Consider the following 12,712-nt stretch of genomic DNA (forward strand, 5'->3'; position numbering starts at 1 on the left):
AAACACTTGTCAGTCTTATCACAACCATGAAAACGATGTGTTTTTGTAACATTATGTGGGACCCGTTTGCCAGGGGAGAGATGCCCCAGCTGCTTTCGGGGCTCAAAACCGGTGTCTTCACCCTCGTTTCCCACAATGCAAGCACCGAATTCCAGTGCTTCCTCCAGAGGGGAGATTTCAGATGGGTGGCTCGTCCTGGAGAAGCTTGAACAGCTGGGTGGGGAATAAATATCAAGCTTTCACGGCCTCCCCATTTCCTTGAACTTGCTGGTTTTCTGAAGCCTCCAGTGTGGACAGGCTGTAGCAAGTGGGCAACTGAATGTCAGACCCACTCCTTAAAAATAAGACTCTCCCAAACTCCCACCATCATGAGTCCCCCAGACTATGACCCCACCAGCCCCCTTTGAAAGGGCACAATCATCCCCACGGTGTCTGCTCCGCCCAGCTTGGGAAAAAAAAAAAAAAAATGGCTCCCTCCCCTGAGTTCCTAAAACATTGATCATCCCTACAATTCTCCAGGCAATTAATCATGTAATGTCTTGAATATCTTTTCTATTGTTGTATTGACCGGCTGTTTAACCCTTATCAGCGGTGAAGTTTTCAATATCTTGTCTTTCTAACTAGATGTGAGCTTCCAGAGGGCTGGGCGGGTGTGCCCCATCTCTCGCCCCTGCCCCTAGCCCTAAAGGTGCCTGATCTTGCCACCATCTGGCTTAGGGGTGTGTCTCCTTGGGAAGAATAAAGTGCTCCGCACAGAGATTGGTTCCTCAAGCCACTGGTATTATCATTATCATCCATGTTTTTGCCGTTTGGCTTCTCGTGTATGTATCAAGCGCCTTTCTTGTGTCGCCAGATGCATCAGAAGCCACCTGACAGGGGGGCCCCATGGACTTGCTTGGAGTGTTCTGGAATCCAGGTGGACACTCCAGGCACTCTTCCCTACTGAGGGATGCATTTATCCCCTGGCAAGAACTTGTCTTTCCGCAAAGCCCCTCGCCGTGTCAAGGACCCTTCAAACCTGGGCAAAGTTGGGTTGTTTTCGGTCTCAAGAGCTGTGCGTGACTTTCGAAGAATTGAGGGTCTGCAGGCAGAGATGTGCGTCAACTTCTCCCCACCCTCCCCGCCCCCCTGAGACGTCAGGAAGCGCCAGCAGGGAGGAGGTGCTGCAGTGGGGGTCCGCTGGTCTGGGGTAGCTCAGAGAGGCCCTGCGTGCTGGGCACTGGAGGGGACCCCACTGCTCACGGCCAGGTGGGGGAAAGATCTTCATTCCCTGTGCCTGGAAGCAATTCCCCCTGGCCAAGGCAAGAGGGAGATCCAGATAGATTCCAAGGGTTCTATCTACAGAATATAAAAATGTATCTTTATATAGCATATATTATATATGAAATCTATAAATATATTTTACAAGATACAACATCCTTGTCGTTTTCTGTAAAACAGTTATTACTGGACCATCTGATACTGGTACACCCTTACCCAGTTTTTAAACTCTTCCCCTGGTTCTTGGGTAGAGAATGTTTGGGGGTATAGGGGGGACCCCGGGAGCTCAGTGAGGGGGGCCCAAGGTGGAAGAGATGGAGAGAAGCAGGCATATTGCAAAGACTTTTGTCCAACCTTCCCCTGCCCCGCCCCCGGGGCTCTCTGCCCCCTTCCCCGTTCCCTCCACACCCCTTACCCCCAACACCTGTATGGGACTGGCCGTTTGCCTGCTGGTCTCCCCTGCGGGTGAGGGGCTCCATGAGGGCTGAGACCCTGGCGACTGTCTCTAACACTGGAAGGCAGGCAGGCAGGCAGGCAGGTCATTATGCTTCTTTCCTGGTTCAGTTCTTTGCAGTAATCCCATCTGTGGGCTTTGTTACAGCAATCCAGGCCTGGAATAAGAAGAGGCTTATCTCCCAGGCTGTATATTATTCCATTCAAATCCTCACATTTTAAACCATGCTTCATTCCTGCCTGGGGTTTATGACTCCCCCGGGGTCCATTCTGCAGCCCACTTCCCAGCAAATCCGGATTCGGGGACAGCTGAGACCAACCCCAGGCCCCAGAAGGAGAGAGCCCTACACCTCCCCAGAGGGCCCCTGGCCCTGCGGACAATGGATCCTCTGTCAGCCGGTGCTGAACATTACAAGGACCTAAAGACTCTTTCCTGGTCCCGGTGTGCCTTTTTAAGAAACAAAACAAGTTAAACACACACACACAGTGAAAACAAAGTACACATTGGTGATGATGATGATGAAATCCAAGGTGCCCTTACCTCCATCGGGCCCCTGAAGAAGGCAATGCGGGCTCATTCTGAAGCCTTCCCGGAGAACGGGGTATGCACGACCCCACTGAGAGAGAGCTCCCCTCTGAGAGGCGGGGATGATGAGCACGGGAAGCCATGGCTGCTGATGTTGCCTTCTCTTCAGGGGCATCTGGATCTGCGGGCAGCCCTGGACACTCAGGGATCTCTGCCCATCGCCGGCCGCCACCTGCATGGCCCCTGGGGTGGACTGAGTGGTGCCCCCCATGCCCCAATTCCACATCTATCCAGAACCTCAGTGGCCTTATTTAAGAATAGCGTCTTTGTGGATATTCTTAGTTAAGGATCTTGAGATGAAATTATGCTGGTTTTCAGGTGGGTCCTAAATGCAGTGACTGGTGTCCTATAGGAAGAGGAGAGGACGCAGACCCACAAACTAAGGAGCGGCAGGAGCCTCCGGAGTTTGGAGGAGACCAGGAAGGATGGTCCCCTGGCGCCCACAGAGGGCACGTGGCCCTGTCCGCACCTCGACTTCAGACGTCTGGCCTCCTGCGCTGGGAGAGAGTAAGTCCCCGTCGTCTGACGCGCCCCGTTTATGGCACGCCATTACAGCAGCCCCAGAAACTAGCACAACCCAAAGGAGTTCGAACTGGGGCCTCATTGCGAGAAGTTGCAGAAATCTGAGGCCCTGGAGTCTGGCACTGGGCCCCGCTAGGAGGTGGCAAAGGGGAGGGTGGACGGGTCTGTGGAGGGGACTGTTCCAGGCTGTGTGGGGCTGGGAAAAATGGGTGGCCTAGAGAACATCCAAACGGCAGGTGAGGGCCCCCAGAACCTTGTTGCGGTGTGGGCTGGGCTCCTAGCGTGTCGGCCGTTGCTTCCTACTGGCGCCCGGGGGCCAGAGAATGGTGGTGGCCAGCAGCCGACCTTCCTGGGTGGCTCTGGGTGACGCTCCTGACCTCAGCTCCGAGCCCACGTGTGGGACAGTCACCTTGACTCAGGCCAGCTCTCTCCTGCCTCCCCCTCCGAGACCCTCTGCTAGAGGGACCGAATGAAGAGTGCCAGGTCTTAAGAGGGTCGTGCAGTCTGGGTTTGAGTCCTGGCTCTCTTGCTTAGCAGCTATGTGGCCTAGAACAAGTGACCTCACTTCTCTGAGCTTCCTTTCCCCCTCTATGCAACGATGGCTGAGCTCTCTGAGCCTCAGTTTCCCCCCTGTAAACTGGAGATGATCGTAGTGCACCCCAGCGGGCTGGTGTGAGGTGCCCTCGGACAGCACGGGCAGGTGCCCGCACACGACCCCGCGCTCAGGGTGCTGGATCCCCCCGCTGCTACCGCCGCGATGGGTTGGCCACACCCGTGCTTGCTTCCAAGGCTCACCTGGGGAGGACTGAGCCGCCCACTCCATCCAGGTGGGAGGACACGTGCAGACGCCACCTTCACAGAGGACCGGAGACTCGCTGCAGGGGGACACGGGTGCAGCGCGACGGCTCTGGCAGCTTCGGAGTAGTGACCGGGCTCCGTGAAACGTGTCATGTAATTAGCGGCTCTACGGAGAGGCTTTGCCAAGGCCCGTTGTCCCCAGTGCCTGCCACAAAACCCTCTGGGCTTTATTTCTTCTGCAGTCTTTGGACAAATATCTACTGAGGATCTACGATACGCCTACCCCTCAGTGGGGGGCCACAGTGCTGGGCAGGTGGGGCCAGCTCCCATCCCGTGGAAGCAGCAGGGGGCTGAGAGAGAGGCTTATGAGCACACCTGCTGGTAGAGGGCAGCCGGAGGACTTCTCTGAGGAGGAGCCATTCAAGCCGAGATCTGAAGGACGGGAAGGAGCCAGCCATGGGATGAGCTAGGGCAAGAGCATTTCGGGCAGAGGGAACAACAGACACAAGGGCCCTTGAAGAGGAATGTGTCAAGGCCATGGTGGCTGGATAGCTGTGGGCCCCAGTGAGGAGCAGGGATGTGGGCCTGCCATTTCATCAAAGACAAATGCCCTAGGAGAGGTGAGGCCACTAACGCACTGGCACGTCACCTCCTCCGGGAAGTCTTCCAGGGTGGCCTTGGTGGAGGTGAGTGGCCACACCGCAGAAGGCCTAGGCCTCTTGCCATGGCCTCAGCTAGCCATCATCCCCTGTTGCTTTGCCTCTTCAGTTCTTTGTATCATGAGGGGTGGGTTTCTAATCCTCCCAAGATACGCAGACTAGGGCAGCATGATGTCTGCTATCCCAGAGATCCCCAGGATGGATGTGACTCCTCTGGCTGATGGAGCAGGTGACCCCTTACCTCCCAGAGCTACGTACTCAGAGACCTTCTGGAGGAGGAGCCGCTCGGGGCCCTATGTCAAACAGGAGCCTGGAGCTACATGCCCGGTGATTGAGTAGCAGTGTCCGCTCGGGGCGTGGGAGGGGAGAGTGGGCGCAGGCATGCCATGTTTTTGCCATCAGTCATAACTGAGAACCTCATCCCCCCTCCCCAAAGCCCCATACATTTTCTAGGTCTTAACCCAGTGGCATATACATGATAGATGTTAAAAATATTTGTTATTTGATCGATAGTTATTCAGCAGTCATTTTATAGCCTAGTGACCATGGGCTGGATGAAGGGAAGGGACAAGAGAGTGAGGTGGTAGAAGGATCCGGCTGCCAGAGAGGAGATGGGCAACATGCCGAAGGCAAAGGTCAACCGTCTTCCCAATCTGGGCACAAGGAGTCATTCTTCCGATGCCAACCGAGTGCCTATGGACAGCCGGTGCTATCCTAGATGCTGGAGTCCCACGGCCCCCGGCCCAGGGAGGCACCTTTGCTATCTCTAATTTCGTGAACTTTGTGCAAAGAAACCCGTCTTGCCTCCCCCAAGAGGCGCTGGTGTGCATGGCTCCCGCCCCCACCCCCACCCCCCCCAGTGCAGGGGAAAAGGGGATTTGGGTTCTGTTTGATAAACACTCTTATAAAAGCAGCCCTCAGCAGGCGGGAGAAAGGCCCTATTTAATGGGCCTTGTCAGGGAGTCCAGAGCTCAAATTCTCTTCTTGAGAAAGGAAAAATACCATACAGTCCCGGACCCGCAGATGCAGAAATGTGGGCGTGATTTATTAGCCTACATGTCAACCTGTGTTTTCGCTCAGTAACTGTGAAATCTTTCCTCCTCTCTGACCAAGACATCAACAGTATGGTCACTGTATACGTTTTTCCACTTTGTCCAGAGCCAAGAACCAGGGAAAAAAATGAAAAATGCAAGTGCCTGAAAAGTAAAGGTCAGGCCGTACCTACCAGTTTGGGGAGCGAGGTAGGGCAGCTCTGTCAGGCCCCAAGCAGGGCCGTGCACTTCCAACACGCCCACTCCTCCCCGTCCTCACAGCTCGGGCACGCACCCACACTCATGACGCCCCTGGAGGACACGCGGCTTCGGCGGCCTTCTCTGCACCCCTGTCGCCTTCCTGAGCATTCAGAGGAGGTGACACCGGTTCCGAACATCAAGGGAGAGGCGTCCTGGTTGTTGGCGCACTCAGGTGGAGGCGGGGGCCGCCTCCCGCCAGCCTCAGGCCACAGCCCCGCCCCCCCCAGGTCCCTCACGGGGTCAGCGCGTGTGCTCCAGCCCCGGAGTACCAAGAGTCTCTCTGAGGAGCGTCAAGTCTAGGTAGTTACCAGCCGCGGGGCCTCCATCCAGAAGCCGGCCATGAAAAGCAGTGGGTCTGGACCTGGATCGGTGGGGTGTCTGCCCCCCAGGGGACATCTGGCGGTGTCTGGAGACATTTTTGGTTGTCCCGGTCCCAGGGGGTTGCCACTGGTACCTCATGGGTGCAGACTGGGGGTGCTGCTAAGCACCCACAAGTGGGCTACGCAGCCCCACAGCACCAAGGTCGGGAACTGGCCCAGAGAGTCCTCTCCCGTCTCCCTTTGCGGCAACCACTCTCCTCTGTGTCTCAGGACTGTGCCATGGGTCAAGGACGGCCACACCCACTCGAGGGGGGAGCAAACGGAGGTTTCGGGCGGGCAGGAAGACTCACCCGAGGGCGTCACCCCCTCCCCATTCCCTTCCCTACTCCGGTCTTGGATGGGTGGCCCCGGGACACCTTTACAAATAAGAACAATGAGAGAGAGTGCCAAAAATTTTCCTGCAACCTTCTCCACCAGAGGAAAGGGAGTCCAGCCAACTGGAGAGCCGAGGTGGTTGAGAGGCCCAGAAATCAGAAAGAAGGAAATGTTCCTGGTGGTGACTTTCCCCGGCACGGAGAGGCGAAAGCGCCGGCCAGCCCTGTATGGGTGGTCATGTAGCGGGTTCACAGGAATTTTGGGAGAAGGGCCTTGGAATCCTTCCATCCAGGGGGTAGCAAGGGCAGGAGACCGCAGCGATGGGGGACTGAGACCACCCTGACCCCGCTCAGAACCTTCTCTGCGGGTACAGCTTGGAAAGCCTTGAATGAGTGCCTCCAGCCGGAGGAGGTGCTGTGGAAACCTCCACCCTCAAGGGGTCTGAGCCTCCCCATCTCGAGAGGGCCCCACATGGAAAGACCCCAGGAGTCTGACGGCCTGATTAGAGTCAGCCAATCCAAGGCCCCGCCCACAGCCTCTTAGGCTCTGCCTCCTCTGGTCCTTGCTGTGTCCCTTCTTGTCCCACTGGGCCCCCCTCCCAGCCAACCTCCTACCCTCCTGCTGGTCCCTCTCCCCGTGGTGCTCTTCCAAGACAGTCTCTCTGCTCCCACATTACCTCCTTCTGGAGGCCTTCCCTGATCACCCTTCATGGGAGCCTCCTGTCGGCCCTGAGTCCGGGCCCCCGTGCCGAGCTGGCTGTGGCATCCTGGGCAGCCAGCTCTGTGCCTGGCACGCGGTGGTTGCTGTGTCAGCACCTGTTGATGACTAGGTCCCACTCCTGTTGCTGGGGACCCTGCGAGGTCAGTCCTCAGAGGACTTTCTCACAAGGTGCTCTCAGCTGACTGGGCTTAACTCATATCAGCATGGGTGACCTGAGTCGATCCCCCCCCCCCAGTTAACACTATGATTGAGGGGCCGTGCGTGGGCTCTGGAGCCAGTCGGACCTGAGTCCCAGCCTGGCTCTGCCCCCCAGTGACCTCAGGTCAGCCACACTTACCTGCTTCTTCGTCTGTAAAATGGGAGACGGCAGCCCTGGCTTCCCAGTTGTGGGAGGCGATTCGTTCTGGGTGCTGAGCTTAGCTTTAGCTACAGCGGCCCCCTGCAACACACGCACGCACACACGCACGCGTGTTCACACACAGACATGCACACGCACGCACACACATAGACACAGGCGCACACAAGTGCACACACAGGCGCACGTGTGTTCACACCCGCACGCGCGCACACGCATGCACACGCGAACAGATGCAGGCGCGCGCGCACACAGACACGCACACACGCACGCGTGTTCACGCAGACGCACGCGCACATGCACACACAGGAGCGCAGACACAGGCGTACACACAGAGACGCGCACACGCACGCAGAGACGCATGCGTACACACAGGCGCACACACATGCACACACGCACGCGCGCACACGCACACACAGACACACGTGACACACATGCACACACGCATGCGTGTTCACACAGACGCACGCGCGCGCACACACATGCACACAAGGCTCGCAGACGCAGGCGTACGCACACACAGGCACACACACAGGCGCGCAGGCGTGCACACACAGACTCGCGCGCACACACAGACGCACACACATGCACACGCACGCACACAGGAAGGAACACGGTTAGGCAGAGGTTCTTGACAACTGGCATGTTTTTTCTTCATGAGCCCAGAGCCTGGGAAGCTCCTTTTTCAGCAGGCCCTGTGGGGCCTCCAGATTGTTCCACCCTCCATGTCCCTCTCATTTTAAAAGATCAAGGAGCTGTGAAAAAGCTTCTCCCTCCACATGGGAAACTCAGGCATGGGATTTGCATGAAAAGCATCCCAAAGCGGCCTGTTTAGCCTTCAGACACGCACGGCCCCTCCCTTCCCTTCCCCCTTTCCAAATGTTAAATGTTAAAGATTGTCCATCGGAGCCTCCTTTCCTGGAAACTGAAGAATGACGGGTTCAGTCACTGTTACATCTGCCCCATGCCGGCCAGGCCCACCCTCGGGGAGGCCACGCTGCCCCATCATCTCCCAGGGAGTTGGTGCAGGCCTCCAGCAGCCCATCCCCCAACTCAAGAAAAATACCTATCAATGATTCCCCATTCTGGCCTGGCAATGGCTCAGCTTTCAAGGAGCAAGGAAATTATCACGCCCGGGGGCTCTCTCCTATCGCTCTGGATCCATCTGTTGCCTTGAAAGTTCCTCCAGGACCAGGGCCACTGGCCAAGGCGGATGCATTTGAGGAGAGAGCCCCTCATTTCACACCACGCTGCACCCTAAGCCCACAGACCTGCCACCACTTGCCAGCTCGCACGGCCTCCCGCCGAACTTCAGGCCCAAGCGCCTTCGGCAGGGATGCGATCCAGCCGCTGAGCCCTGCGCACTATCCACACAGCCCAGGGCTGCCGGATTGTCTCCCAGGCAGGCCCGCCGAGCGTGGGGGCCTGGGCCGTTCCCTGCGCCTCTGCTGGGGGCCCTGCTTTATTCCCACCTGTGAGGATCACCTTCGCTCTCAGGAGGTTCATTCATTCATTTGCTATTCATTTATTCTTTCATTCACTCCACAAATATTTACAAAGCCCTCACTCTCCTTGAGCATAGTACAGAAATGAATTGGGTATACATAGTCCCCCGGCTCTTTGTGGCTCTGAGAGGAAGATAAGGAAATGCTTGTGTTCAGTCCACGGGGCTCGCTGTTCCTCGCCTGCCCAGCATCCGCTTGTCCTTCCTCAGGTAGCCGACTGTGATTTTCCTTGGGAAAGCACCCCCCACCCGCCCCAGTCTGTGTGGCTGGGGGAGCCAGCCCACCTCTGGCTCTCTCAGGAGTAGGTGAACGAGGCTGGGCCAGAGGGAGCCTCACTCCCTGGGTGAGAGCAACTAATTGGGTTGTGTGACATAAGGCAGGCCAATGAGACTCAGCTTTGGGACTTTTGCTGGGATGGCCAGTGAGTCTGGAAACACTAGTCAAGGCCAGAGAATCCATTCATTTTTCCATCAATCCAGGAAGGCTTCCTGAAGGTGGAGCTTTAGGTCTTTAAATGACAGGAGACAAGTGATGCATCCAGCACTCCCATGAGGTGGTCTGCCACGTACTGACCCACCTGCCCAATGTCGGGTGAAGACGTTCTACATACCAGGCAGCTCCAAGAAAAGCTGGGTGTGTTCTAAGTGTGTGTGGCTTGGCTAGAGGGTCTGAGTCCTTTTACCAGCATGTAAAGGGCTCCCTGCTTCTGCTTCCTCCTACCTGCGCACCTGACCCCAGGCCCTGCCCCTGAACTGGATCATGGTCTAATTGAGAAATGGCACCCATCGTCCCAGAGACCCACATGCAAGATCCTCTTCATAGAGGGCTTGGGGAAGGCACTCATTCTTTTTGGAGGGAGTCGAACTGGGTTCAAGGCCAATGCTGGCACGGGGCAGCTCTGTGGCCTTGGACAAATGGCCTCACTTCTCTGGCCTACGTGGTCTCTGGGCGTCCATCCAATACATTCGTTATTTCTAAGCCAATTAGAAACGCTACAGCCAGGAGGCTTGGAACAGGAGCTGGAGGACGTGGGGCTGACCAGTGACCCCTCGGGACGATGGCTGCCATCTGTCCTGTTGTGAGGGACTCTCCTTCTGCTGGACCCCCCGCCATCCTGAAGGGGCCGCTCTGCCGCTCCCAAGTCAATTTCCCAACACCATGTCTTCCCTTTAGTTTTTTCCTCCGTTCCAGGCAGAACAGGGTAGGAAATTCTGTCGAATGAAGACAGAAATGCCTGATGTTGCTAATGACATCCTAGGGAAATGAAGCGTAAAACCACACGAGTAATTCAGCTTCCACATGATGCTTTTATCAGGGGCCCTGGAAAGAACTCCTTAGCGGGAGGAAGTCTGATTTCCTTGGAAAGACGGAATTCTGGTGAGACGGAATTCTGGTGAGACCCGCAGGGAGTCAGGTCCTCCTCGCACTGATCCAGGATGGAGAGGACTGTGGGTCAACCACAGGCAAACACCAAGACACGAAGTTCTCCCTCCCCCCGACACACACACACACACACACACACACACACACACACACACACACACACACACACACACACACCGAGACCCTGTTTCATCCCCACTTTTCAGAGGAAAATCTACGTGGGGGCTTTCATGCAGCCAACTTTGAAAGATGCCTTGACTCCAGGATGCTCTTAGAATAAAATCCAAACTCCAGAGTTTGGCTTCCAACGCCAACAAGACCTTTGGCTCTGTCTCCCTCCTTTGCTACGTCGTTTGTTCTGAGAGGCCTCCCTGTAATATCCCCTGTCTAGAGGGGCCCCTGCCCCCCCCTTTTCGTTTTCGCCTGGCACTTCTCAATCTCTGAGCTCGCATTATTTATTTTTGCTTATTTTCTGCTTCCTCCTCCTAGAAAGTGAATGGTGGGAAGGCAAAGCGTCACATTGGTGTGTTTATCATTATACCCCACGCTGGGGACAGCACCTTCCGAATCTTGCAAGAATCTCCTTGTAGCCCGTCCTCACTGTCAACACACAAAGGAAATTCTAGGAAGTGCAATTCAGCATGGCCACGCAGGTGGTCTGAACATCTGTGTGCCCCCCAAATTTGTTGGAACCCGAACCCTCCAAGGTGATGGTGTTCAGAGGTGGGGCCTTTGGAGGGAGATTATGCCATGAGGGTGGAGTCCTCACAAATGGGATCCATGCCCTTCCTTAGGAAAGAGACCCCACAGAGCTCCCTGGCTCCATCCCCCAGAACATGAGTGTGCTGGTAACTTGATCTTGGATTTCCAGTCTCCAGAGCTGTGAGAAAGAGATTTTTGTCGCTGATAAGCCCCCCAGTCTGTGTATTCTGTTCCAGCAGCACAGCCAGAATGAGACCGCAAGTCCACACATTCGAAAGCCATCCTACAAGGTCCACCTAACCCTGACCGACAGGGTGAGTGAGTGGTTTCTGACCCAAGTGTGAACTCAGCCCAGCACCTCATTCTCGCTGTGGTCCAGCCTTTGCTGACCAGCAGCCTGTTGCAAGAGAACCTTCCTCCCAACCCTCCCCAGGGGTCATCTGGGCTGTCCCCTCTGCCTGGAATGCTGCTCCTCGCCCATCCACCTGGGTGGCCTTCAGCACCGTTTAAGAGTCAAGCTTCTAGCACTGTCTCCTGATGGAGTCACGTCAAGCCTGAGTGACGCCTTCCCCTGTGTTCTCTTTCCCTTTCCCCTCCCTGAGAACAACCCACATTCCACATTTCTTGTGTCTCCTTCCGGAGATAATCTAGTCATTTGCCAACGAAATTTATATATATGTTTCTCATGTGAAAGATGGCAAACAATATATTATTTTCTGGATCTTGCAATCTTTTTCTCTTAGCACTCTATCTCAGAGACCTTTCCCAATCAGTATATACTGAACTGCTTTATTCTTTTTAACTGCTCCATGGGATTCCTGTGGATGGACCATAATTTATCTAACTGGTCACTTCTTGTTGGAAGTTCAGATTGTTTCCACTTTTTTGCTCAGATAAACAACATTGCAGCGAACATCTTTGTTCCTGCCCGGATCATGCCTCTGCCCCTTCAACAGCCTGCCAATTCCTAGTGCTCTCCGAGAGCCCCCTCCACAAAGCCTGCTTAAATCTTTGCTGAGTTAGGCTGGCTGCCCCTCTTTGCCTTCCAGGCTCCTGGTGCATTCCTCCATGGTAGCACCTGCTAGAAGATATTCCGGTCCTTTGAGGCGCGGGTCTGCCTACTTGCTCCGTGAAGGAGGCTTCCACTGAGATGATCAATCTCTCCCTTTTCTGAACCGCTACTGCCTTTATAGTCACTTTGGCATATTTTTTCAAGCTCCATTGCTCACTAATTGTTTCCCGTCTGTTGGCTTTGTGTCCCCAGCTAGGCTATGAGTTCTTTGAGAGCAGAGTGTCTTACACAGCTCTAACATCTCCCGCAATGCTGGGCTCATTGTGGCTGTTCAATTCTTCCATATTGGTAAAGCAATTGGTCCCTTCACTGATTGACTCAGGTCTTAATACCGATTGCTGGAAATGGTCCTCAGGGCAATGAGGAGGCGCTGAACATTATGATCACGGTAACCTTTGTAGCAGGAGATACCACCCACGCAGAGGAGTCCGTGGGTGCTTGTCTTCTCTCTAGACCCACCCTCCCCTCCCCCACCCCACTTGCATTTTTGCCTTCTGCACGAGTGACCCCCCGGTTACATCAAGGTGTACCACTCTACGGTCCCCATGGGCCCGAAAACATCTCTCCTTCGGGAGGTGCGCAGAACACACATCCTGCTTCCCAGGCTCCTCATGAGAAATGGAGCACCCAGAGAGAATCAAATGAGCTTCACCCAGACCCCACGTCCAGTCATATTTCCAGAGATAATTTGACACGAGTCCGACTCAATC

The sequence above is a fragment of the Zalophus californianus genome, chromosome 8, assembly GCF_009762305.2.
Source record: "Zalophus californianus isolate mZalCal1 chromosome 8, mZalCal1.pri.v2, whole genome shotgun sequence".
In the NCBI taxonomy this organism is placed as follows: domain Eukaryota; kingdom Metazoa; phylum Chordata; class Mammalia; order Carnivora; family Otariidae; genus Zalophus; species Zalophus californianus.